General features: G+C 40.3%; 1 protein-coding gene across 10 annotated transcripts in view; it reads left to right on the forward strand.

Moving 5' to 3' along the window:
• Positions 1-24,266, forward strand: part of ATP2B2 (ATPase plasma membrane Ca2+ transporting 2) — a 410,039-nt gene that overhangs the window by 92,172 nt on the left and 293,601 nt on the right. For all 10 annotated transcript variants that reach the window (XM_017830953.1, XM_017830962.1, XM_017830965.1 and 7 more), the window contains exon 2: positions 10,406-10,457. The gene's annotated coding sequence lies outside the window, so the exon portion shown is untranslated. The remainder of the gene's footprint in view (positions 1-10,405; positions 10,458-24,266) is intronic.

The following is a 24,266-nucleotide window of genomic DNA, read 5'->3' on the forward strand; positions in this document are numbered from 1 at the left end:
TTTCCTGTAATATTTGTTTACTTCCCTGGTAATGTTTATAAACTCCATGACAGAATCCACGTTCATAATTGCCTGAATGCAGCAATGAGGGTTCCCTTCAAAGAGGGGAGGTTCTTTTTTTCTCCTTGAACTAGAGGGTCAGACTCAGCCAGCACACAATTGAAAGCTGTTTTGGAGCTGCCTGTGTGTCTGACAGTCCCTGTATTTATACCGTGGGATGGAAGGATAACACTCCTTGGGCCAGCAGAATTCATTGTCTGCAGGTTGCTGTGATGGAATTGGGATATAACTGTGTGATTCATTTCATTTCTGGAAGAGTTCTAACACATCAGCAGTCTTGAGTGTCCAATGTTTCTTCATGTCTATAGACAGCAATTTATTTGGCGCAAATCCTGTTTCTTTTTACTTTTTTTTTTTAAATCTCTGTAAGAGTGGGACTACAAGTGGCAAGATATCTCGCAATCGTTCAAATTGTAGCATGTGTAATAATTTGTAATGAATAGTAATTGTGTGTGGTTACTACAAGTGACTGGAAAAAGCAGTTATCACAGCTACACTGAGCTCGGTTTGAGAAAATGTTGGAAAGTATCTTTGCATAAATCTTCTTTCCTGGAAATGTTGTCACCGTACTTTTCTGCTGCTTTGGAAGACTTTAACAGAGAAAATAATTTAATAAAATAAATTAATAAAATAAATTTTGCTGGTAAAATTTTGTCAGAAAAGCAGTTTAACCAGGGAGGTGTAAATCCTGTCTTAAATCCTAATCCTCTCTCAAATCCTGAATGTTAGGATGCACCTAAGGAGTGCCTAAATGACTTCCTAGGGACTCTTTTAATCACTTCTTCAGTGATTCTAAACTTTTGGTCCAGAGAGGCATCTCAGTGTGATGAATCAACCTATTATGAAAATCCTCCTTTCTGTCTGGAATGCAAGTGGGATGGTCAGTACAGGTGACCGACTGAGCCACCTCTGGATCCAGCAGTAATTCAGTTCAGTTACTGGGTACAAATGACTTTCAAACAGGCCTGTCTGGGCTTTTTCTGGGACTTGAGCTCAGTCCTCCCCATAGCACAGTGCTGTGCCCACCAGACAGGCATTGTACCCGTCCCCCACGCCATGCACACGAGTAAAATAAAGAGCAGGTGTGTTAAAGCACTTTGTGAAATACTGGGGGTGCTTCTCGTTCTCTAAACTCCCAGTGGGATGCTCCTGCTTGGGATCTGCCTGCCTGGCAAATCTCATAATTTGTGTTTCATAGCTCTTTCCTGTGAGAAGATGTTTAGCTAAGCTGCAGGTTATCCCTTGGCAGGCCTGGCCTATGGATATGACCTTTATAGCACAGGATGCACGCTCTGCCAGCCACCCAAACAAGAGGAGAACAGAATGGCAGCCCTTTGGCTTCTTAGGCTTGACTTGAAGTGTGTGAGTGGCTTTCTCTAGTGGTTGAGAGAACTTCATTCTCTTGAATGAAGTTATTTTCCTGTGTGCATCAGCTCAGAATATTCCCAGTGATATTCAGGTGATGAAGAAGCAGAAGGAAGCACAAAAAAAGAAAATTCCTGTTCTTTGATACTTGAAAAATAACAACATGATCCAAACTCCCTGATGGTGTGGCCCTTGCAGGCAGAATCACGGATGGCCTTGTGAAACTCTGCTCTAACAGCAAGTAGAGCAAGGGCTTAAACCTATTTCTTTGCATTACTAAAAAGGTTAACATTCTTACCAGGCACTTTGGGTTTAAGAATGATTCATCTTTCTTGCATGAGGACTTGCAGCACTGTGAGTTTTGGAGATATGGCCAAGTTCAGCATTTAAGCACACACTGAACTGTTGGGTTAAACTTAGTGCAGTCCTTTCCACTAGAAGAAGATTGCAGGAATTTTCCTTCCCGTGTCCATGGAGCAGTCTGGTAGTATTCCTCTGTTGCAGTGTCACAAATGTATTTACAATAAATGCAGCTACCAAATTCTCAGTGCATATTTTCTGCCTTGGGAGGGGACAAGAGAGTGATATATTGCTAAGCAAATCTTTGAAGCTTCTGATTAAATTTGCTTTAATCAGCATCATTTGGGGAGGGGACCTTCTTTTCCCCCTCGTATTAATTCTTTCCTAAATGTGGATTTTAATGAAAAACCTTGAAAAATGCTTTTGCCTTTTTTTTTTTCTTTTCCCTTCAGTTGGTCATTTATATTCTGCACAGACCAGAATAGCACTGTGGGGGGAGCACTTAAATAGGGAGAAGATATTTGTCATCTGTCACAGTCTGAAATTAAACTTTTGATATCGAGTTATTGCCTTAGAAATAACTTCAAAAAATGTACATGCAGAGAAAAGCACATGGTGGGGGAAGCTGTTGAACTAGTTATTGCATAACACCGTTTTAAATCCTCTGTCACTGAACAGAGTCTTTAAAAATATTTCCTCATGAATAAAAATAAAAATTACATTCATACAGTACAAATTTTTACGATTCCTTGACCACTTACATGGATTTTTTTTTTTTCTTTTAACAAAATCACAGAGAGGAGGCTGAGACTCCCAGAACTGCTGCAGAGATTTCTAATGAGAAATTGATATCCAGTTTTAATTAAATGCCTTGGAAATTTCTGTAGTACATTTGCATATATTAAGAAATTAGAAAGGAGAGAATGAGTCCATGTTCATTAAACAGTTAAGGAAGGTACAGCTCAAAAGTACCAATGTGACAGACCAATGTACAGACAGGAAGTGGAGGGGAATATCTGCTTTTTCCTAATGCCTGCAAGGGGGAAGAGTAATTTGGACTTTGGCATGACACTGCTGTTCTGTCCAAAGATTTTGGAGGATTGTAAACGAGATGAAACAAAGGAGCAGCTTGTCCAAAGGGCTGGGATAATGGAACTGTTCCTTGCTGATGAGTTTAAGACCACTGAGGGAGAATGATGGGTTCCTCTTCCCCATGACCAGTTTTGTTTAATGCTGGCTAAAGGGAAATACCTGTTGGGTGGCTCTGCTCGTTAAACCTGTCATTTGTTGAGATAGGTGAGCAACCTGTATTTTTTGCTAAGTCAAGTTGTTTGCTCTGTGCTTTTGCTTGTCCCCCACTGGCAGGCTGTGCTGTGGTGCTGTTTGCTAACACAGGGCACAGCAAACCCATTTCCTTGTGCTCTGCAGGGATGTGTCTTTTGTCTGGCTGTCTTGTTTGTAGCCCACGGTCGTGTCGTTTCTTCCCCCGAGAACGTTACAAATTCTGTTTTCTTCTCCTTTTGACACACAGTTGGACTCGATGATCCTTGTGGGTCCCTTCCAACTCAGCATATTCTGTGGTTCTGTGGCAGCTTGGAGCAGGTTTGCTGCAGCCTGAGGAGACATGTGGTGTGGCTGTGCCCACGCTGGCACAGCAGCAGAGGTGACGGCGGAGCTGGTGCCATGTGGGTGCTCCATCTGATTCCCTTTCTGTGTGCAGGTGGCCATGCCAGGGCTGGATCCTGGGCTGTTTGCTGGCTGAGTGCCACCTTGGCACACAGGCAGCACCCAGGAAGCCTCACATGCCTGAGAAATAGGGGACTGCTAGATGGGAATGCCAGAAAAACAGCATTTTGTTTGTCCCTGACTTGTGCTTTCAGAAAAAAGAAAAGATGGTTTTCTTTCCTAATAACCCCCCTCATCTTTCAAAGACAGTTTAAATTTTTTTTTCCAGATTTTATAAGAGTTGAATCCGATTTATTTTTGAAGCAGTTTTTATAGGGTGTTTATTGTACAGCCTTAAACTGTCTAGAAGTATTATTGGATCACTGAACTGATCTCTGGGAGAAAACATTTGTGTATCTACGTTGAATACAGCTGTAAAGCTCTGTAATATCATATAATTTTTATTATTTTGGGATTCTTCTAGACCAGATAATCTTCTAGAGTCAGCAAGCCAAATTATTAAAGGAATTAGTAATAACTGCAGTTTATGAAGTGCTGGCAAATAGAAACAGTGAAGGAGTTTGTGAATAAGCTGGGTCATAATTGTTTCATTTTCTTTGATTTTGTTTGAGTTCTGCTACAAATCCAACCCCATTTGTTAGAAGTAAAATGGAATATTTAGAAAATATATGTCTAATATGACTGAGGTAAAGATATTACTGTGCCTTTTTGAGCTAGTAAATGTTTTTATAACCAAAACAATCTCAGAAGAACAGAAGTCTGATCTCCTGGGATATGAACATTCAGGCAAATGAAGGTCGGACATCACCTTGAGTCTTTTGAAATGTATGGCTTTGATTCCAGCAGTTAAAATCTTAAATCCCTGTTTCATTATTTATTTTAAGGCTGAATACCTCTGGGGAACAGAGATGTTTACTACTTGAAAGACCCCTACATGATTTTTCCCCCCCCTGTTTTAAATCTACAGTAGATGGCCTTAGAATAAAATGCATAATACAGAACAATGTCTTAAACTACTAACCATACCCAATTTAGTATAAGCCAACATACAAATCACACTGCACTGAAAGGAATTTTAACATCAAATTCATCATGATCCATTGTATGATTTGGGTAAAGTTGTTAATTCATGTTTGTTAACATAGAAAATAGTCTTTGGATGAAATACTTGCATACATAAATTGTACTGAGGATTGAAGTTAGAATTAGTTTCTTATGTGTTGAATGCCTTTTTTTATCATTCTAACTCTTGAAAATAAAGACAAGGTAAAGAAATACAGAAAAAGGGAAAAAACACCCAAAAAACCCCCAAGCCAAAACCCAACCCCAAGCATTTTTCCCTTCCATCCAACAGAACAACACTTCCATTGACAAAGCATCCCCAAGGAAGTCTGCAGCACACTGTGATGTCTCAGTCAAGACTCTTCTGTACCACTGAGCACAGTCACTGCCAGATGTGGCTGTGACATTGCACAGGAACACTTCTGCCCTCAGCTCTGCTGTCTTCTCCTTCCCAGCAGCTCAGGTCACTAATGCAGAGAGAGGATCAGTCATCTCAGATCTCCAAGCAGAACAAATGAGATTATTTTAACTAATGCATCTCTAACTTTCATGGCCAAGTACAGCAGTGTTGTCTGCTTGGTGCCTACAACCCTGTTCTGGCTTCAAGGTGCCAGGAATGTCACTTTTATTTTTGTCAGTATTTCACAGAATCACAGAATCTGCTGAGTTGGAGAAAACCCACAAATGTTGAGCCCAACCTTTAGTCCTGTGCAGGACCATCCCCAGGAGTCACACCGTGTGCCTGAGAGTGTCATCCAAACGCTCCTTGAGCTCTGTCAGCTTTGGTGCTGTGAATATTTCTCTAGGGAGCCTCTTCAGTGCCCAAGCACCCTCTGGGGGACAAACCTTTTCCTAATATCCAACCTAAACCTCCTCTGACACTCCAGGCCGTTCCCTCGGGTCCTATCACCAGAGATAAGAGATCAGTGCCTGTCCCTGCTCTTCCCCTCACGAGGAAGTTGTAACTGCAATGAGGTCTCCCCTCAGACTTGTCTTCTCCAGGCTGGTAAAGGAAGCACAAGCTCTGCATGTTTCAAAATTAGAGTGCTGTCAGTGTTTGCAGCTTGCATTTCTAGCGAGGTCTTGTCTGAGATGCAGAAGAAGCTCTTTAGAGGAACGTCTTTGACTCATTTAACAGAACAAGGAAACCCATCTCTTGTTGCTTTTGCAGTTTGTCACCCGCTGAGAGATGACAGTAGGTGTGCCACAACCACCTGTGCCACAGGTTTTGCTGCCTGTTTGACATCCTGAGCTCTCACGGTGCTGTCAGTTTTGTTTTCTAATGCTGTAATTACAAATACTGAAATCCCGGGGGTTTATAAGAGGAATGAGATGAATTTTACAAGGTAAGCTAAACTTGGAATAGTGCTGCACTCGTGGAAGGTGGTAGCAGTTGAAGGTCTGTGTGGTACAGGTCTGTATCACTGCAGGGGGGTGATAAGGGGAAGACAAACCCCTCACAATAAACATTTAATTAAAAAAGCAGTAATTTCTCCTCCTTCCATGGTGTAATGTGCTTTCCAAATATCAGTGTAATTTCTCCTCTTGCCCTCCCTGATTCTCAAATGTTGTGATTCTCAAATGTTGTGATTCTCAAATGTTGTGATTCTCAAATGTTGTGATTCTCAAATGTTGTGATTCTCAAATGTTGTGATTTCATTTCTCAGCTTCAGTTGCAGATGGTAGTTCATTATGGACTTTTTGCTAGTGCCTTGACCTCATACTGTATATATTTTCTGCTAAAATTTCCACTCCAGACAAATGACATGTGATGCTCTCTGGTCTAGAGTTTCATCCATTCCATCCTCAAACATCAGGAAACTCTGTCCTAGCATACAAGAGCCGAGTGGAGTTTTGAGCTCTCTTCCACTGCACAAGGTGGATGCACAGGTCAACAGGACTCATTTCCTCCCAGACACATCCTAACACAGCTTTTCTTTATCCCTGCTTCACCCAAAGCTCTGTCACCCTTTAGAGAAACAACAGTGTTATGCTTGATTCAAAATCTACATCCATGATGACTTCAATAAATTCAATTTCTTTTATCTTAAGAGATGTTACTGTATAGAAGCAGCATTCAAGAACATTTAGAGAGGAAGTAGAAAGAACTCCAGTGGTGCTGCAGTGGACCTGCTACTGGAAATTGTTGTAAATTGAAAAATACAATGCAACTTCATTGTGTAGCTTGGTCAGATCTAATTTTGTTTTTGTTTGGTGTCGTGCCAAAAATCGATGTTATCTTTATAATTTTGTTAAATTTTAGTTCTTATGGTGACCATTCTCTATATACCTGTGTTGATGGAAAAACATAATTTTCAGCCTGATCCTCGTGGATTTGTGCATCAAGATAAGAATCTCTCAGTCTAGCCTGAATGCAAATTCCATTTAAGCCATTTTTTGTGAGCTACACAGAATCACGGAATGATTTGGGCTGGAAGGGACCTTGAAGATCATCTAATTCCAACCCCTGCCATGGGCAGGGACACCTTTGTCCAGTGGCTGAAAAGGAGTAAACAAAATGAAGGAAATAATGGAAAATCTTAACAATCTGATTACAAGGGTGCACATACTGAGTAGTGGAAAATACCGCAAGTGGAAAAGCTCTTTTTAGGTGCTGGAATAATTGTATATTGCTCGAAGTACATGCCTAGAACAGTTTAAACAGTTATTAAAGAGTGTTGCCAGATTTTATCACTGCAGTCATGCATAGAGATCAGTGATCCCCGTGCAGCGCTGCAAAATGTGTGAATGAGGTGCTCTTACTAAAAATAAACCTACTGAGTGCTGTTCCTAATTGCCACAGAATACTGGGTAAATGATAATGATTTTAGCAGTACAGCGTTCACTCAGAAAATTCGACTGCAACGTCACACGTGAGTTTTTAAGAGGTGATAAAACAGTTGCACGCCTTCTTTGTTGGCTGGAGCACTCAGGGGTTAAAAGGTAAAGCAAACAAACAAGAACCCATCAAACAAAAAACAACTCCGTGGTGTAGCAGGATGAAAAAACCGACTCTAGGTGAGGTGAGGGACAGTGACTGCACAAGCTTGGACAGCTCAGGGTCTTATAAGAAGGCACCATGCAATGTTTTACAGCTTTCACTTGTCTGAGTGGCTGCAACCAGTCTTTCATCACCCTCAGATTGATCTTGGAGCTGTTGTAGTTCTGTTCTTGTATAATTTGTAAGAAGTAGTGACGGGTTATGGTTGTGTGGAAACACCTGGTGGGGTTACAGCTCTTGGAGTAGACTTTAACTGCTCTGACTGATGTGTTAAAGCCCTTTAAGCAGCCCAAAATGTAAAGAGAAGTATCTGTGAATTTGTTTTTAAAGAAAACGAAAAGTTCTCAGAACTTCTGGCAACAGTTGAACATCCCAGAGGTGACCGACAGAGGGCCAAAAGAACTTTTCCCCCCCACCGCCACTTTTAGAAGACTCCTTTAAATACTTTGAGTTTCTCTCATGCCCTTGCACCCCAAACAGAATCCATTTGCTTTCTTGTAAGAAACTGGTTGTTGATGAAGAGTCTGCCATTGCCACCTCTGCAGCAATCCCAGATTTTTAGGATATAGAATAAATGGCAACTCATAGCAGTTTCTCTATAGTTCCATCTTCAGTCTGACTTGGGAAAGTGAAAGCTTTTCCTCGGCAAAAACAGTCTTAAAAATCAATAAACTTTTCTTTTTTACTTTTTCTTTTCTCTAGCAAATTCTTTGATTATCAATTTCTTTATGGTTATTCATATTTTCAGCCAACTGCAGCAAATGTCTGATTTGCAGGCACAGTGAATTTCTGCTCCAGCAAGGGTTTAAGCTGTTTAGGGAAATGAATGAGCCACAGAGGTTTTTATTTAATGATAAATTTTGTATGAATGTAATTTTTTTCATGAGCGACTGGCTTTCCTAGATCAAACTCCTTCACAGGGAGTTTTTACAGCAATATGCAGTACCTCTGACAATTAAAATTTTCTAAAAGTCTGGGAATGCCAGTTCAAAGAATAAATAAATACTGGTCTGGTGGAGCCTTCAGTAATCCCTGATCAAAGCAACAATGCATTTTAAAACTAGCTCTGATTACCGCTGGCCTATGGTTTTATCCTTCCCAGTCTAAAAATGTCAAGTCTTTACAGAGTCAGAGAAACACACTGAGAATACTGATTAGACATTCACTTTAATTTTTCACCCCAGTATTCGGGCACCTTTATTTTGTCCTGAATTTGTACTCAAAACCAGTCTTGTAGAAGTGGGAGAACTTTACTGCTGAGGCAAATGGAGGCAGGAGGTTTAATGACATCCTTGTCCTGCTAGGCAGAAAGACACTTTTTGCAATCTAAGCCTCCCACAGTAGGTGTTGGAGCTGGGATGTGGACAGGACACAGCCAAGTATTCCCATCACTGCCCTGGGAGTCGCCTTCTCACTCACTGAATTTACTTTTCATCGTTTTTGTCTCTGCTGGTAAAGTTGTTTTGACCTGCTGTACTTTAAAGCTCTTGTGTTTGGGTATTTTCCGCTAATGTTTCTCCTGATTTGCAGTTTGAGTCTTGGAGTTCCCTGCAAATAATCAGGAATGGTATCCAGTGCCTGGATTGCACTGCCAAATTATGGAGAAGGTGGACTTCCTTTAGTTTAGCTCCAGTTCTCTGTGTGCAACTCAAAATGACAGAACTCTAGTTTTAGGACGTTTTCAGGGATTTCCACAATGGGAAATCTCTGGGATAAATGTGCTAAACTGATGTTGGTAGCCCAGGTGGTGGAACAACATGTTTGTCTTGGAACTACTCTAAGTATTTCTGTGAGCACAGGATGAAAAAACGACATTTTTGTCACTTGTAGTAATTAGATTCCGTGACACTTCTGTCAAGTGGGTTAGGCTTCCCCCCTTCCCCAGATTTCAATTTAATTCTTGATGTGTCATCTCCCTAACTTAGCTTTGCCTCTCAAAGAAGTGGCATTGTCCTTTTGTCCTTTTAATTCCTGGCCTGAGCAGTTGCATGGTGTTCACAGTAAAACTGGGTGACTCACAGAATCGGGCTGTTAATGACATAATGTACATTCCCTTTGGGATCCACTCTGTTGCATTCCAAAGTGCCTTTAGAAGCTGGGAGAGGAACTGCTGTTGAATATCTCTGTCCTGAAGCTCTTAGAGGGCCGTCACTGTGTGTTCCTGCATAAATCTCCCAGCTTAGGGAGTCCATTCCCTGGGCACTGGGAGATGCTGGTTAACAACCCTGGTTGCTTGGCAAGTTGCATCTTGACAAATACACTCCACACACTCTTAAGTCTCTGGTTACTTAAAATCATCTCCAGAAGGCTTTTAAATAGATTCTCTGTTGTAAATTTAATCCTGTCATCAGATTTTTGAACCAGAGAGGTACCGGTGTGTTGGTCTTGATGTAATTCTTGGAAGAGACGTTTGTTTTCGTCTCCAGGAGTACCAGAGTAAAACTTTCATGTGCCCTGATTCATGCATGTATTTATTTAGTAAACATATCCCTTTCAAAATATTTGATTCTAGGGAATATTGAGTTTATTAGTTCTGTTTAAGACTTACAGACCTGAGTGCTACTACAAAATAATTGTAAGTGACAATAACTGTAATAGCTTTTGTGTGCATTATTATTCAGATTTTTCTGGATTTAGACAATTTTTAATGCTTCAGTTATATTGGAAGGTGTGTTAGATTTTACTTTTTGAGGGTGTGTTATATTTTTATTTTTTTAAGACTCACTTTTAAGTTTCCTGTCAGGGAGTAATACAGAAGAGATGAGCTTAATTTTATTAATTGTGCAATAAAACCATTCGGATATAAATAAACCCAGATGTATTAAATGGCTGGACTGCTTTTTTTCTTTGACTTTACATTCATTATATTCAGTCAGAATTTATATTTCCAAAATGTAAACTGTTTTTTTTTTTTTTTATTATTTTTCCTAGGTCTTGCATGCTGTGGCACGAAGATTGCGTCTCACTCTGCGCTATGTTCATGGTAAGCCTTATTCCACCTTTTTATATTCCAGGGGATGTTCTGTTATTTTGTCAGTCAGTCATTTGAAATGAACATAAACACATGGACGTGAATTTAGTCTCTGTGTTTTCTACTGAACCAGTGACAAATCTCCAACATGTTTTGTACAACTTCCAGTGCAAACTGAGATTTAAGAATCTCTGAAGGACCGGGTGATGGCCTCCAGATCTCAGTGGTTGTTACAAATTGCAGACAGCACAGGACAGGATAGATAATTTTGTAGTTTTAAGCAGTGCAGTGGCACCTTAATTCAGGACAGGTCCCCAGATGACAAGATATACAAACAGTAACACAAAAGGCCCAGCTTGGGGTCCAGGGAATCCCATTTTATCCAGGCTCCATGTCTTCAGACTCTTTATCTATGCTAAGTAGTTCTCCATGGCTGCCAACTTTTTTGGCACTTCTTAAAATAACTCAGTTAAAAATATTTCAGAAACTCATTTTATATAGGCAAAATAAGCTCCCGTGCTCCTCTGAAGCAGCACATGTTCCTTCTTTTTCCCTTCTCCTCCAAATATTAGCAAATTACCACTTTTATTATGATACGAGAGTAAACCAGCTTTTGGAATTAAGCCTCACATTTATCAAATGGTTTCCTACTATGTTCTGCTCTTTTTTGAGTGGTTAAGTAGAAAACACCTTCTCTTCTGTATTTCTGGGTTTACTGATACATATTTTTGAATTAATTACTTTCCCTCATGCTCTTTACTGGAAGTAGCTGGAATCCTCATGGAGTTCCACTGTTTCCCTCCAGCCCTTTTTTTCCCCCCCTTTTTTTTTCCTTTTTTTTTTATCTTTTTAGCTTTTTTTTTATTCTCCCAAATTCTCCCTTACCTGCCCAACAATGTTTGAGCTACTTGGTGACCTCTGCTTCTGAGATCAGAAGATAATAAACAGCTTTCCCTGACTGATGGGATTAGGGGTGTCAGAGGAGTGGCCAAGGCTTTGAGGGACACACAGTCCTTTAATCTTCTTCCCTAGATCACCAAAGTTCAGTGATCCATGGAAAATGTGCCTTATTGAGCTGTCAGGGTAATCAATATTCCTCTTTAATTAAGCTTATTGGTGTTTCTGAGAGTCCAGTCAGATTCACAAACGTGCTGCTGCTTCCTGAACGAGAATGTTTAATCCCAGGATACTCGTTGGCATTTTAATAATCATTCCCACTTCCCAGTGGGACTCGTTTGGTTTGCAGGGCCTTGAACAGCCCATGGTGAGGGTTTATGGGCATCTTTGTAGATCGTGACCAAGGACAAGCCCTTTCTCAATTGCACATTACATTTAATTACTCATCACTCTGGAATAAGAGAGTTGGTGCAAGAACAAAAGCTTAACATCTGTCAGGTCTTTTAATGCCAAAGCTTCTTTGTTTCCTTTTTTTTTTGGTGATGTTTTTTACACTTTTCCTGCATTCCAGCAGCTTTCCCATGTAATGCATGAATTTTTTCCGTTCTCTCCTGTACAACATAGTGATATTTGGAGCAGTTCTGCTGGTGCTTGCTGGAGGTTTGGAAAGGCTGTGAGGATCTGAGCACTTACTCTGAGAATTAAATTAATCTGGGAGCCCCAGAGAGACAGTTAATGGCTCCATTAATAATTTCATTTTCTTATATTCTCAGTTTTGAAATACCAGACCAATATTTTGTGCTCTGAGGTGTGATAGAGGTGCCTTTCATTCTAGCAGGAATCCTCTGCAAGCTTTGTAGATGTTCTCTGAAGCAGAGGTTCATAATTTTCCTTAACAAAATCACTGCATAAGGCCCCAAGCTTGGCATTGTTTAGCTAAAATATTTTTTACAACAAATCCAAGAATCTGTTGTCATCTCAAGGGCTTATAGTTAAAGTTTACTAATGCAAATTGTTTTTGAGTCAGGCAAGCCTGACGGTATTATTGTCTGTCTTACTTTTCAAAACACATTTTACCAAAGCTGGCACAAAACCCCAGATGAATTGAACTATAACTTTTTCTGATTTTGATGGAAATAATCATTTTATGGTGTCCAATCTCCCTCTAATTGTTTTGAGAGGCAGAAAATTATCATTAAAACAGAGCATTAAAACTTCTGCTCACAAAATACTTTTTGAAAGGGAATTGCATATACAGTCCAAAAAATCTTCATAGATAAAATTGTTTGGAGCTTCCTTTGGTTTCTAATTTATATTCACAAAAATAAATTAGGTTGAAGTAGGAAGCAGAAGGATCCATTAAAACTATCAGTACAATTAGTTTTTAAAAAGCATATCGGTTTACAGTTCATACTTTTGGAACTGTTGCAGCACAACTTTTGTGCTTGTAGTTTAATGGCAAAGAGCTCTGTCCTGTATGAAGAGCTGGTGCAAATATAAGTGGCTTTTCAGTTGGGATTGAAGGGTAAATCATACACCTAGATGCATAAACACACAGTTAATCTTTTGTTATCTAACATATGTTCACTCTGGATGACTTTGAACTTTTCAAAATAGTTTTATCAGTTTGCAGCTTCTGGTGTTGGTACAAACCCACCGTGCTTTCCTTGTGAAGTGCCCAGTTCCTTGTGAGCTCCCCCTGGCACCTGCACTGAGCCAGGCATTGTCATTCACCTCCTCAGGGGTGGCTTATCTGATTAGCATGGTTTGGAGATGGCAGTTACTGGGACTTGTTTGTCATCTTTTGTCTGCTGTAATGTCATTTGGATTCGAATTCTCTCGAGGGAGGCAGTTTATGCTGCTGAATGCAGTGGGAATGAAGCCCTGCTGAGTGCAGGGAGTGGTTCCTCTGCTGCACACAACCCTTGTTATGTTCCTTCCTTCTACCCCAGAAAGGCCTCTCGTGGCAAGAAGGGGTTTATAACCGACCTTTAAAAAGATGCTGGGTGTAAATAAGAGTTGTCTAACTTTGCAGAGATGGGGCTTTTGATTGCAGGTGTTCCTAATTAGATTAATTTACAGCGCAGATCAAGCCGATGGAGGAGGCATGGAAAACTGACTGAGAGCTTATCAAATTAGCCAAGTAGAGCAATTAATCAGACAGACTTGAACTGTTTGGTTTCTTTTTTTTTTAATTATCATCTTGAGCAGTGTGCTTTCAGCTTCCATTAAAGAAGGCATTCACTGCAAAGCTGTGTTTGGTGAGAGTTCCCTCGTTGTCTCCTTGTGACATCCCTGTCCTGGGAAGTGTCTGTGGTGGTCGTGCACAGTGCCACAAACTGCTTTCAGAGATCCACTGGCTTTCCCAAGGCACAGAGCAGTGTCTGGTAAATAAAATAATAATAAAGTATTTATCATTCCCTGTGAAAGTATCTGGGCTCTGCCCTCGAATCCTGTATCCAGATACTGCCCTTCTGCCTCATGGAGGTTGCTTCCACCTGTTGGCACCAGCAGTTCTAAATGGCAGAAATTCTCAACAAAGAGATAAGTTTAGTATTGACCTAAGTCAGAAAAAAGTAATTTTGGGGTTTATTATTCGAAAGTTTTTCTGCTCCGAACAATTGAGTGATTGAACTCCCATTTAATTATTTTATTAATATGGACTGAGAACAGCCCCTCTGCAGTGCATTGTTCTCTCTGGTACTGTGTGCAATGTGGACATGGGATTTGATCTCAACTGGAACTCGTCAGTGAAAGTGTTCAATAGGCAGCTTTTCTGAAAGTTCTGGTTGCAATAGGGTAACAAGTACCCATGTAGGTGTTTAAAAGCACCTTAAAGTGATGCTTTTAGCAAGTTCTTTTCATTTCTAAGCAAGTTCATTCAATGTGGGGAGTGTTGGGCATATTGATATAATTTTTTCTTCCTTCTGAATCTATTTGCAAATGATCTGGTATTTTTTTAGATCAACTTTTCCTGCCTTTCACTGCAGGAAAAAAAAAAGGTTCCATAAGGAACCTCCATAAGGTTGTGCCAAGAATACTTTTTCTTTGTCTCAGCTCACAGTAAACCTCTCTGGTAGTTGTCAGGTTTGGCCCTGACAAACTGGACTGAGGCCCCCTGTCTTGGATGTGGAATATGGAGCAGTGATCTCTCTCTAGACATGACCTTCCCAGTTGGCTTTTCCTTCTCTTCAAGCGGTCAAATTATTTCCTTTCCCACATGCACAATGAATCCTAAAGCGCATCAGAAGATGGAGAAGGATGAGAGTTAACACTTCTTCCACCAAAGCTCAAGAAAGATGATCTGATGAGAAATGAGACCTTCCTTAGGATCTTTCTAAATACTAAACTGCCTCTTGTGTAGAGGTTAAATATAACTTACTTACTTCTTAAATTCTTGTGAATTTTGAAGATCATTCCTTGTGTCTCGCTTTAAAAAATACCCAATGAACACTCTACCACGTGAACTTTGGGCATTTATATTTAGGAATTTTATCACAACTTAAAATGCTGCTGTAAAACTTGTTTCTCCTCTCTATAAGTCCTCAACCATTTTATCTTCAATATCCAGAAATGAAAATCTGGGTTATCAGCTTGGGTCAAGCTTTGAAATCCCTTTTAAACATTTGGAGTGATATTTTCGTGCCATTAACACTGAACACTTCAAAAACCAAAATGTCCAGTGCTTAAGAGTTCATTTGAAAATTGTAGAATCCTTGAACAGCTGAAGATTAAGAGGAGGGATTTGGGTAACTATTTTAGGATTTTGGTAGATTGATCATCACTTTTGCCTTCAGAAGATAAAGGATAGATCTAAAACCTGATGCATGAGACATGTAAGCTGTATTTTGTTTTATATCTCTGCAAAAGTAGCCTCTCGTTTTTCTGATGATTTTCTCTCTCTTGCCTTGATTTTTGAATCACTGAAAATAAGTTACAACTTCAATTTTAAGCAATATGGAAAACTGCCAAAAGAAGCCTGTAAATAGGAGTAATTAACACCCATCTCCAATGTTCCCTTTTTCTGCTTGTTTAAATACAGAATTGCTATGTCTAAAAGCATGTGAAAATATTGTAGACAACGTGTATGTGCTTTCAAAGTGCTTGAATCCCATCAGTGGGTCCTTGGGAAGGCTGGAGGGCTGTACTAAACATTATCCAAATTACTCTGGTAGTAACATAAACCAAAAACTTTTTCATGTTTTTATTTGGTGTTTCTGAGCAAGTGTAAGATCCTGGATGTGGCTGATAAATGGATCAGCAGAGATGAAGGAATGATGGATAACTTGGAAAGCTAAACGTTGCTTCTGAATAGCTTGGGCTTGTACAAACTCCTCAAGTGTAGAATTCGAGGAGGGTATTTTGCTTTGTGGAGGTTTGAATTAGTTGATTCTTTTATCACTCTGTCAAACATGAGCTGACTGTATTTCACTGGTAAAATACTGTCTTTGTAACAAAATGTCTATTTCTTGAGGTGTTGGTGTCAAACTCTAAAACCACTGACAAGACATGACTTAGTTTATAAACCATAAGTATCACTGCTGGTGGGTTGGAAGCCCTGTTTCTGCACTTTCAGGCTTGGGGGCTCTCAGTTTATTGTGCCACTTTCTGAAAAATAAGCAGCATCTCTGAAGTGTGAGGATGGAGCAGCCTCCACTCTCCCTGAGACTGCACACAGCGGGAATCCTGACAGCACAGTTTAAGTATCTGGTAGAAGATGTCACCGAGAAATTAAGACACCAGATCAAAGATATCTATTTGTTATGTCGCTGTGATCGTTTTACCACTGGTGATGTCAGTGTGTACTCAAAGCTTTGGTCCAAGGGAGCACCAGAACTCGGAGCTGTGCTGCATGAGGAGCAGATCAGAGCCAGAACGAGCATCCAGTAGGTTTTTAGAGGGGGAGATGAGAGTTGGACTCTGGATAGAGCCGAGCTGTGTTGGTGCAGACTCAGCCCCACGAGCTGGTGCTGCTCGTCTGGGGCTCTGTCTGCTCAGAAGAAACCCATGTTGTGGAGGTAAAGCCTCTCTCCCAGCTGTGAACCAACTTATTTGGAGAACAGGTAGCTCTTCTCCACATGGTTCAGTGTTCTGAAACTCAGATTTCTCCAAATATTTCCCCATGGACATCTGAAGTAGCTCACTGACTGCTGTTCCACAGGGCACTGCAGCTCTCTCTTTGATGCACAACGAGCCTGGTCATGAATTTGAAACTACTTCTGCCTTTTGATTTTTTATTTTTTTTTTTTTGCCAATGATGTAATGAAATGTGTTAAATATCAGCTTGAAAAGAAAAAGATTTGAGAGCCATAGGAATAGGGAAAGAACTCATGTTCCGCATTAATAATTATATTTATGCCATCTTTTTTTCGTTTCATTGTATTTGTGCCATTTTTTTCATTTCATTGACTCTGTCTGCGTTCCACTGATGGCAATATTTTTTTACCATTCCAAGTGGTAAAGCTGGAAAAAGAGGTGATACATTAATGGTAGTCAGGAGTTATAATCCTTCTCAGTCTTATTTCCTATAGGACATATGCCATTATTTGCAATTTTGTTTAATACTTGTTCTAAGTTTGGGATAACTATTTATTGTCTTTCTCAATAGCTTATGTGTCACATAAAGGATGTATTTTGTCCAGAATGTTTAATCAAGGTCATTGTTATTTTTGGTTTGGCAGTTGGGTTTTTTCCTCCCCCTTGAAGTAAATTATTTTTCTTTGAGAACCTTGATGTTGTGGATGAAAAGCTGTATCCAGCAAAAAAAAAGGTGGAATAAATCCCCTTTTATAATGGTCTGAGGTTCCTGGCATGAATACATCTATTTTTATTTTTTTTTTGAACTTACTGTTTTCTATCAAGTAGGAATACTTCTACATTTGCCTAAACACTGCATCAATATTTCCAGCAAAATAATTCTTTTCCTCAAATTTCCTTTTTAATAAAATCCAGCCTCTTTGAACTCCACAGACCTCGCCATCTGTTACTCAATTTTCACTCCATAAAATTTTGCTGACATCTGTTTAATCAAAAATATTTTTATAGTCATGGAGAAATTTCGTTCAAACTTGGTATCATACCGTTCCCATTTGCCAAACAGAAAATACGAAAATAATGACCAGTAACTCATGGGAGAGGAAAACACTCAAACAAGTCTGTTCCCACTTAGGGCAGCGCTCGGAGCGCTGGCCCCTCTCCGCGGATCTCGCTGTTCCCACAGGTTGCTGCTCTGGACAACCTGGACCAGCTTTCCCCAACTTGGCCAGATCTGGCTGTTCCCCCCTGGCTGGAGTTTGGGAGCAGCTGTTGGGTTTAGATTTGGAAAGCCAAGCCTAAGCTAACGAGGTTTTACCAGCCTGTCTTCACTCTGTGCCCTGCTGTTCCCACCCTTGTGCTTTCTCCCTTTCTTCCCTCCCTCGGGGTGAGGCAACTCACCCCCAGGAGCTTCTCCACGCTGCTGGAGCTCCTCTCCCGTGCAGCCAGGACACCTGGGCGACATGAATGGAGAAATCCAGGGAGAGGAAACACACCCTCCTCTTGGATTCGTCTCCCACTGTTCTCCTGTGCCCTCGGGGGTGTTTTGCTCTCTGGTTTTGTTGTTCTTCCGAGGTCTGTGGGTGCTGCCAGAATCCCTGCAACACGTGGAGCGATCATTAGGAGCAAGACCTTCTTTCTAGTCCGTTTTTTTTTGAAGGAAACGAGCCATATGCAGTTTCTGTCTATCTGTCAGTCTGTTTATTTGGTTATCTGTCAAGCTCGATTAGGAGATTTTCATCAGAGTTGTGCTCTGACAGACCCTTCCCCTCTCCCATATGGCATTAAAAATTAACATATTTTTCAAGCAATAATTTCTAACATTTGATAATCAAGTAACTATAGATTTTTGTCATTGTACCTCTTGGTTATCATAATTTTTTATCAGTTATAGGAGTTTGTTTAGGCACGATATGTTGTACCATATATTCCTGGCCGTGGAGAAGTACCAGTGTTGTGGCTTTTCAGTTGTTTATTTTCCCTGTTGTTATTGAGGCTGCTGTATAGGCAAACTTTCACTTCCAGAATGATTTAGCTGTTTATTGCAGATTTATATTGTTTTGCATGGAAACCGAATTGATATTTATGACTGACTAATACATTAAGAGTAGTGGTTTTCAATTGAATCTGCAGCAGAATATGCTGATTAACTTGAATTTAATGATGAAGAGCAATGCTTTTTAAATTTTTCATGCAGATCCTATTACCCGCATGTCATATTTATTAAACTGAAATCATCTCATATTTTAAAACAATATTTTGTTCCCTTTCCTGAAGAAGACAGTCAAGTTGTTGTTGTCAATTTTACTGATTAGGTAGACAAAATCAATTGAAATGAAACACGAGTATCATTTCGTAATGCTTAGAGCCCTTCCCTAATTCCTCATTCTCCAAGATACTATTTAACTACCTTTAAGTTTTCTTTATTCAGAGATATTTATTAAGATATACTTGAAAGAAAAACATCTGGAAGCATTCTCTGGTTTGTTTAAACCCTTCAGATTATTTGGAAGGAAAACTTTTCAGCTGATCTTTCCAAAGCCTTGAGAGCAAAGTGAAAGCAAAGCCGAAATGCCAGTGTTTATTTCTTTGGGGTTTTCTGATGGCAGATTACAAGGGATGGAATTAGTTTCCTGGCCATTTTGCGGATTGTTTATGCTAATGAACATGCTGCATAAGTTTAAACTCATATTATAACCAGAAGAGGTTTGGGCTGGATGTTCAAACCGAACACGCCGTTTGTTTTGTGGCCGATGAAATTAGATTGCCGTCGTCTTGGCTTGTAATGAGATCAGCAGAAAAGCAAAGCAGCCTCTCTCGGCATCATCTGTGTGTGCTGCTCTTTCAGAAGGCATGAACTGAATGAGTTGAGATTGATTTCTGATGTTTGCATTGCTGTGAAGGTTTGGTAGGACTGACAACGTGCTGCAGCAGAGCTTTGGAACCTGCGAGGGGCAGGACGAGGGTTGGAGTATGGCATCACCTGCCAGTCCCATCCAGGCACTGCTCCGTCATGGAGAAACACTCTCCTGGTTTTTTTTCTTGCTCAGCCCTATCTTTTGCTGACATTTAGAACAGAACAAATGAAACTGAACCATGACAGGAAAATCTACTGGGTATAAGGCATAAAACTCAGGCTTTCGATGGACGAGGAACCAGAAAAATAACATCTTGCAGTGTCCTACTCCTCTCCCCAGAGCAGGCAATTGGGAGGGTCCTGAAATGTTTCTCCAATGACAAAATGCAAGAGCATTTCCCAGGTGCAGCTGATGGCTCTCCCCCTCAGCAGATGCTGCTGCTGCAGCCAGAGCCACAGAGGGAGAGCTCAGTGTGCTGCATTGCAGGTGGAGGGGCACTGAGGAGCAATTTGGGTCTATTCTGACTCTAATTTCCCCCTCATTCTTCCCTTATTCTGTTCTAATCCAGCTCTTAGTCTACCCTAATTCTAGTTCTTGCTCTGTTCTGTTTAAGATCCCAAAGAGCTCTAGCAGACAGATGTAGCAGGCTGGTAACCTTCACCTGGTGCAGCAGAGAATGGAATAAGAACCATAATGAAAAAGCAGCTGGCTTGGGGAGGAGGATTTTGGTTCATTTGGGTTTTTTTGTTGTGTGGTGTTTGCTTGGGTATTTTTTGTTTACTGTTGTGTGGTGTTTGCTTGGGGATTTTTTGTTTGTTGGGGTTCTTTTGGTTTGAAATAGAGTCAACCGTCCTGTAGAACCCTTTGGAGAGCCGCGGACTGCAGCAATCCATAGGCAGGAGAAATCCAAGAAGGATCAAGGCCCTGTTAACAAAACTTGTCTCCTCAGTGACAGGCAGTAGAACGAGGTGTTTATTCAATGTTCCAAGCTGAAGCTCTTAAAGACTGTTTTAAGACAAGGTTCCTGTTACAGAGGACCTTTTGATGTGGTTCGAGGTAGCAATACATGGAATGTCACCAGCTCTTGCCTTAGAGATGAAGCATTTCCAAAATCAACTTTTGCCAGCTGAGAAGAGTGAGCAGACACGGGCAAACCTGAAGGTTTTGATAATAAACACGTTGATTTATTTTAGAATAGTTTGAAGAAGCTGGTAAACAAGCGGAAGGAACACCATAATCCAGGAATCCTGACTGTAAAAACTTCAAGCTTAGGAAGATAAATTCCGATTTCCTTAAGGATACAGGCTATTACAATGAAAGGATAAGTTATACCATGAATTAAAACCTAATTAGAAATTAGAAATAAAGTGGAGGAATTAAATGGCCTATTACTAATGCTGCAAAAGTGCTTCTAAGATGCCCTGGGGATCAAGACTTTAATGACAATTTGTTAGTGAATTGCTGAAGTTAAGAAAAAACTTCAAGTTTCATTGGGAATCTCTTCCTGACACCACAGAATTTTCCCTGAAACAGTGCATTTTCAAGGTTTTTGTTTTCACATATTCAAAACAGACACTTTGATGATTGTTTTTGTAATTTAACTTATTATTCCTGCTTTTAATCTTGACCGATTTTTTTTCAAACATGCCCTCTGAATTTTGTATTCATGTAACCCATTTGTTTATTAAAGTGGATTTCCCCTCCACTTCTTAATTAACGGCCTGTTTTTAGAGTTGGTGAGTTTGGGGTTAAAAGTGTGTAAGGATGCACTTCCCATGGAATCCAGTCAGTGAAGGAGGATGTTCAGTGCCACGCAGTGATGCAAAAAATAAATTAATGTGAGGAATTGTTTCCTGGGTGCCGCTGTCACTACAATCTTTTTTTTTTTTATTTAATTTTTTTTATTGTTGCTTTGCCATGACATCAATGATCTCATTCTGGGCTTTGGTAGTAACTTGGCTTGAACTTTTTTAGGTAGAGGGAAATGCTCTTTCGCTGATGGAGAGATTCCATCTTGCTGAATGGTGGAATTTTAACCCTGCACTGCACAGTTGTTTCTGTGATATATCTGTGCCCAAAGGTAGCACTCTGTGACTTCCTTAGGAGCCTCTTGGAACTGTTTTTTTTTTAAAGAAACCGATGGTAATACGTTGCCAAAATTGTTTGAGTAACACAAACATATTTTCTTCCCTCCTCAAATTTAAAACCAAAAACAGGTGTCTTGATTTTCACGCTCCGTGGCTTAGCCAAGATCCAGAAGTGTCTTCAAATAACGCTTCCAACATAAGAACTATTGGAGCAAGTCCAGAGGAGACCATGAAGTTGATGAGGGGACTGGAGCACCTCCCCTGTGGAGATGGGGTGAAAAAGTTAGGGCTCTTCAGCCTGGAAAAGAGAAGGTTCTGTGGAGACCTCACAGCACCTTCCAGTATCTGAAGGGGTGACAGGGAAGTTGGAGAGGGGCTGTTCACCAGGAACTGGAGTGACAGCACGAGGAACAGTGGGTACAAACTGACAGAGAGGAGGTTTAGAGTAGACATTGAGAAGTTCTTCCCTGTGAGGGTAGTGGGGCCCTGGCACAGGTTGCCCAGAGAAGCTGTGGCTGCCCCATCCCTGGGAATGTCCCAGGCCAAGCTGGATGGGGCTTGGAGCAACCTGGGCTAGTGGAAGGTGTCCCTGCCCATGGCAGGGGGTGGAACTGGATGATCTTCAAGGTCCCTTCCAACCCAAACCATTCTGAGATTCTATGATTCTAAACAGGGAAAGGAGCTGTGATTATGGTTGTTTCCTGGTCTGTCTCCTGATTTCCAGGAGTTCCTTCATAGGAGCTTTTCAAAAACTTTCCAAGCTTGTAGACTGTAGCCATACATCACATTTTGTGCATTATTTGTTTTTTTTTAAGGTCATTTTCCTAATCAAACTCACCTCTACAACCCAATCCCGTTGATTACAATGGATTCCTGATTCCCACCATTCCCCCAGGGCACTGCTTTAGCCTCCCTTTGTGAGCAGGTGAGGGGAAAACCGAACCACGTTCAAACTGGAAGCAACCTCTTTACTCCTGGGAGCATTCCCACACAGTTCAGCCCTGAGCACTGGTGCTGGAGGATTCACAGGGAAGTTTCCACCCACCTGCAGTTGATATTCCTGCATTTCCCCCCTCGCTCTCCGTTGGGTTCACTGCGAGAGGTCCACGCTCAAGCCTTAGTGGGGTGAACCACAGAGGGTGGCTGAACCATCTGGCAATGCCATCTCCTCGTGGGATAAGTCAGGCACAATTCTCTCATGATAGGTTGTAACTCTGGAGTGCTAAAAAATTTGGAGAATAAAATGGCTTGGAAGTAAAATTTAGAAGTTCCTTGATTTTTTTCAGTCAGCAAATTTTACCTAAAAAAAGGGCACACTTGGCTCTGTGTTGTATTTGCTGTGTTGGTCTGTTGGTGTTTGAAGAACCACATGAGAAGCTATGTAGAAAAAACACAGAGAGAGGATAAGGACGATAGTTTAAGATAAGAAATTAAAGAAATTACTGCTTTTGAGCTTATGTTGGTCTGTTTTTAAAACACAGAAGTTTGCAGAATGGTCTCACATTTCTTTGGCTACTTTTCCACCCCAACTTTGGCCACAGCTTTTTGTCAGGTTTGACACGAATCGTTGATGAGCTTTAAATACAATAATTGTTTTCAGACGAACTTTTATTGAAAGATATTTCCAATTTTTTGTTTCGTGGCTGATTTTAAAACTTGGTGTTAAAAGCGAAGTTAAAAATGTATGCAAAAATATTAAGTGTCCTTTTTCTTTATAAAGTTAATGGAAGGTATTCACTTTACTCTTAGGTATGGGAGAGAATGGGAACAGTTTTATTTTTTTCTATAAGTAGTAACTTCATGGGATTATAATGTCATATTTCTTGATAATACATAAGTGCTTTTACTCCTACATGTACCTTCACAAAATGTAAATTTAATGAGTCACATTCAAAGTACAAAGGCACTGGGAGTTTGAAAGATTATTTTGCTTTATGCAGCAGAAACCATTATTTGGTATCAAGCCCCAAAACTTTTAAATCATCAAAGTTAGAGAAGTATTGCAATAATTATAGTAAATACTGTGAGTAAGCTACTCAGTTGATATCTAAATTTAGTTTATGAAGAGAATTAATAGACACTTTTGTTTTACATTTGTAGAATAATTTTAATTAGAAGCAATTAAATAAAATTACATTACTCCAAAATAAATTGCTGCTTTCTAAATTTCTTTAAATCTACTTATATTCCATTAGGGTGTGAAAGCTTACTGTAATTAAAGTTTGACTTGTTTATATTCTATAGGAAGAGCTAGAAATGAGTTCGAGGAGTTCAACTTCCTTTCCACGTGGAAGGGTTTTACTGGATTGGTTTTACTGGGTTGCAAACTCAGACTCCTCTTCATTGTAGCATTTTTTCTCCAAAGCATTTGTTACTGCCCCTGTACAAGCCAGGAGGCAGAGCTCAGTGGACAACTGATTAAGCTCCATTTCTAAATCTATCGTAATACTCGCGGTGTTGGTATTGTCTTGATGTTTTTTAAATTTGATATTTCAATTTAAGGAAATATCTGAACAGAAGAGGCTCCTAAAAATGTGTGCGCAGGAAAGGTTTCTGCTGAGATTTTTAAAACATCGTTGTAACAGTGACTGTGTTATGTCTCACATCAAATTTCTTCCCTTCACATTAATATTTTAGCAGCTTGCTTTGGGCATAAATACTTGTTGGAATAGCCCAGGGACAAAGTAGTCCCTCTGAAGTGTCTTTTCTTTATGTGCCTTGTGACTCAGCCATAGGTACTTAACAGAAAGGCAGGATTTTGTTCCGGAACAGCATCTGTGAGTAAGAACAATGAGCATAAAATAGGAGGTGGGGTGCCTGGAATTCAGTTTTATGGCCTGAATGATTTGAAAAAAATGAATTGGTTCTCCAAGAGCCGTGGACAGAAGGGAGAGAGCTTTCTGCTGCCAAGAGTAATTACAGCTTAAAGAGGTCCTTGCCAGTCA

This window comes from Lepidothrix coronata, unplaced genomic scaffold (genome assembly GCF_001604755.1).
Source record: "Lepidothrix coronata isolate B3197 unplaced genomic scaffold, Lepidothrix_coronata-1.0 Scaffold186, whole genome shotgun sequence".
Classification (NCBI taxonomy): Eukaryota; Metazoa; Chordata; class Aves; order Passeriformes; family Pipridae; genus Lepidothrix; species Lepidothrix coronata.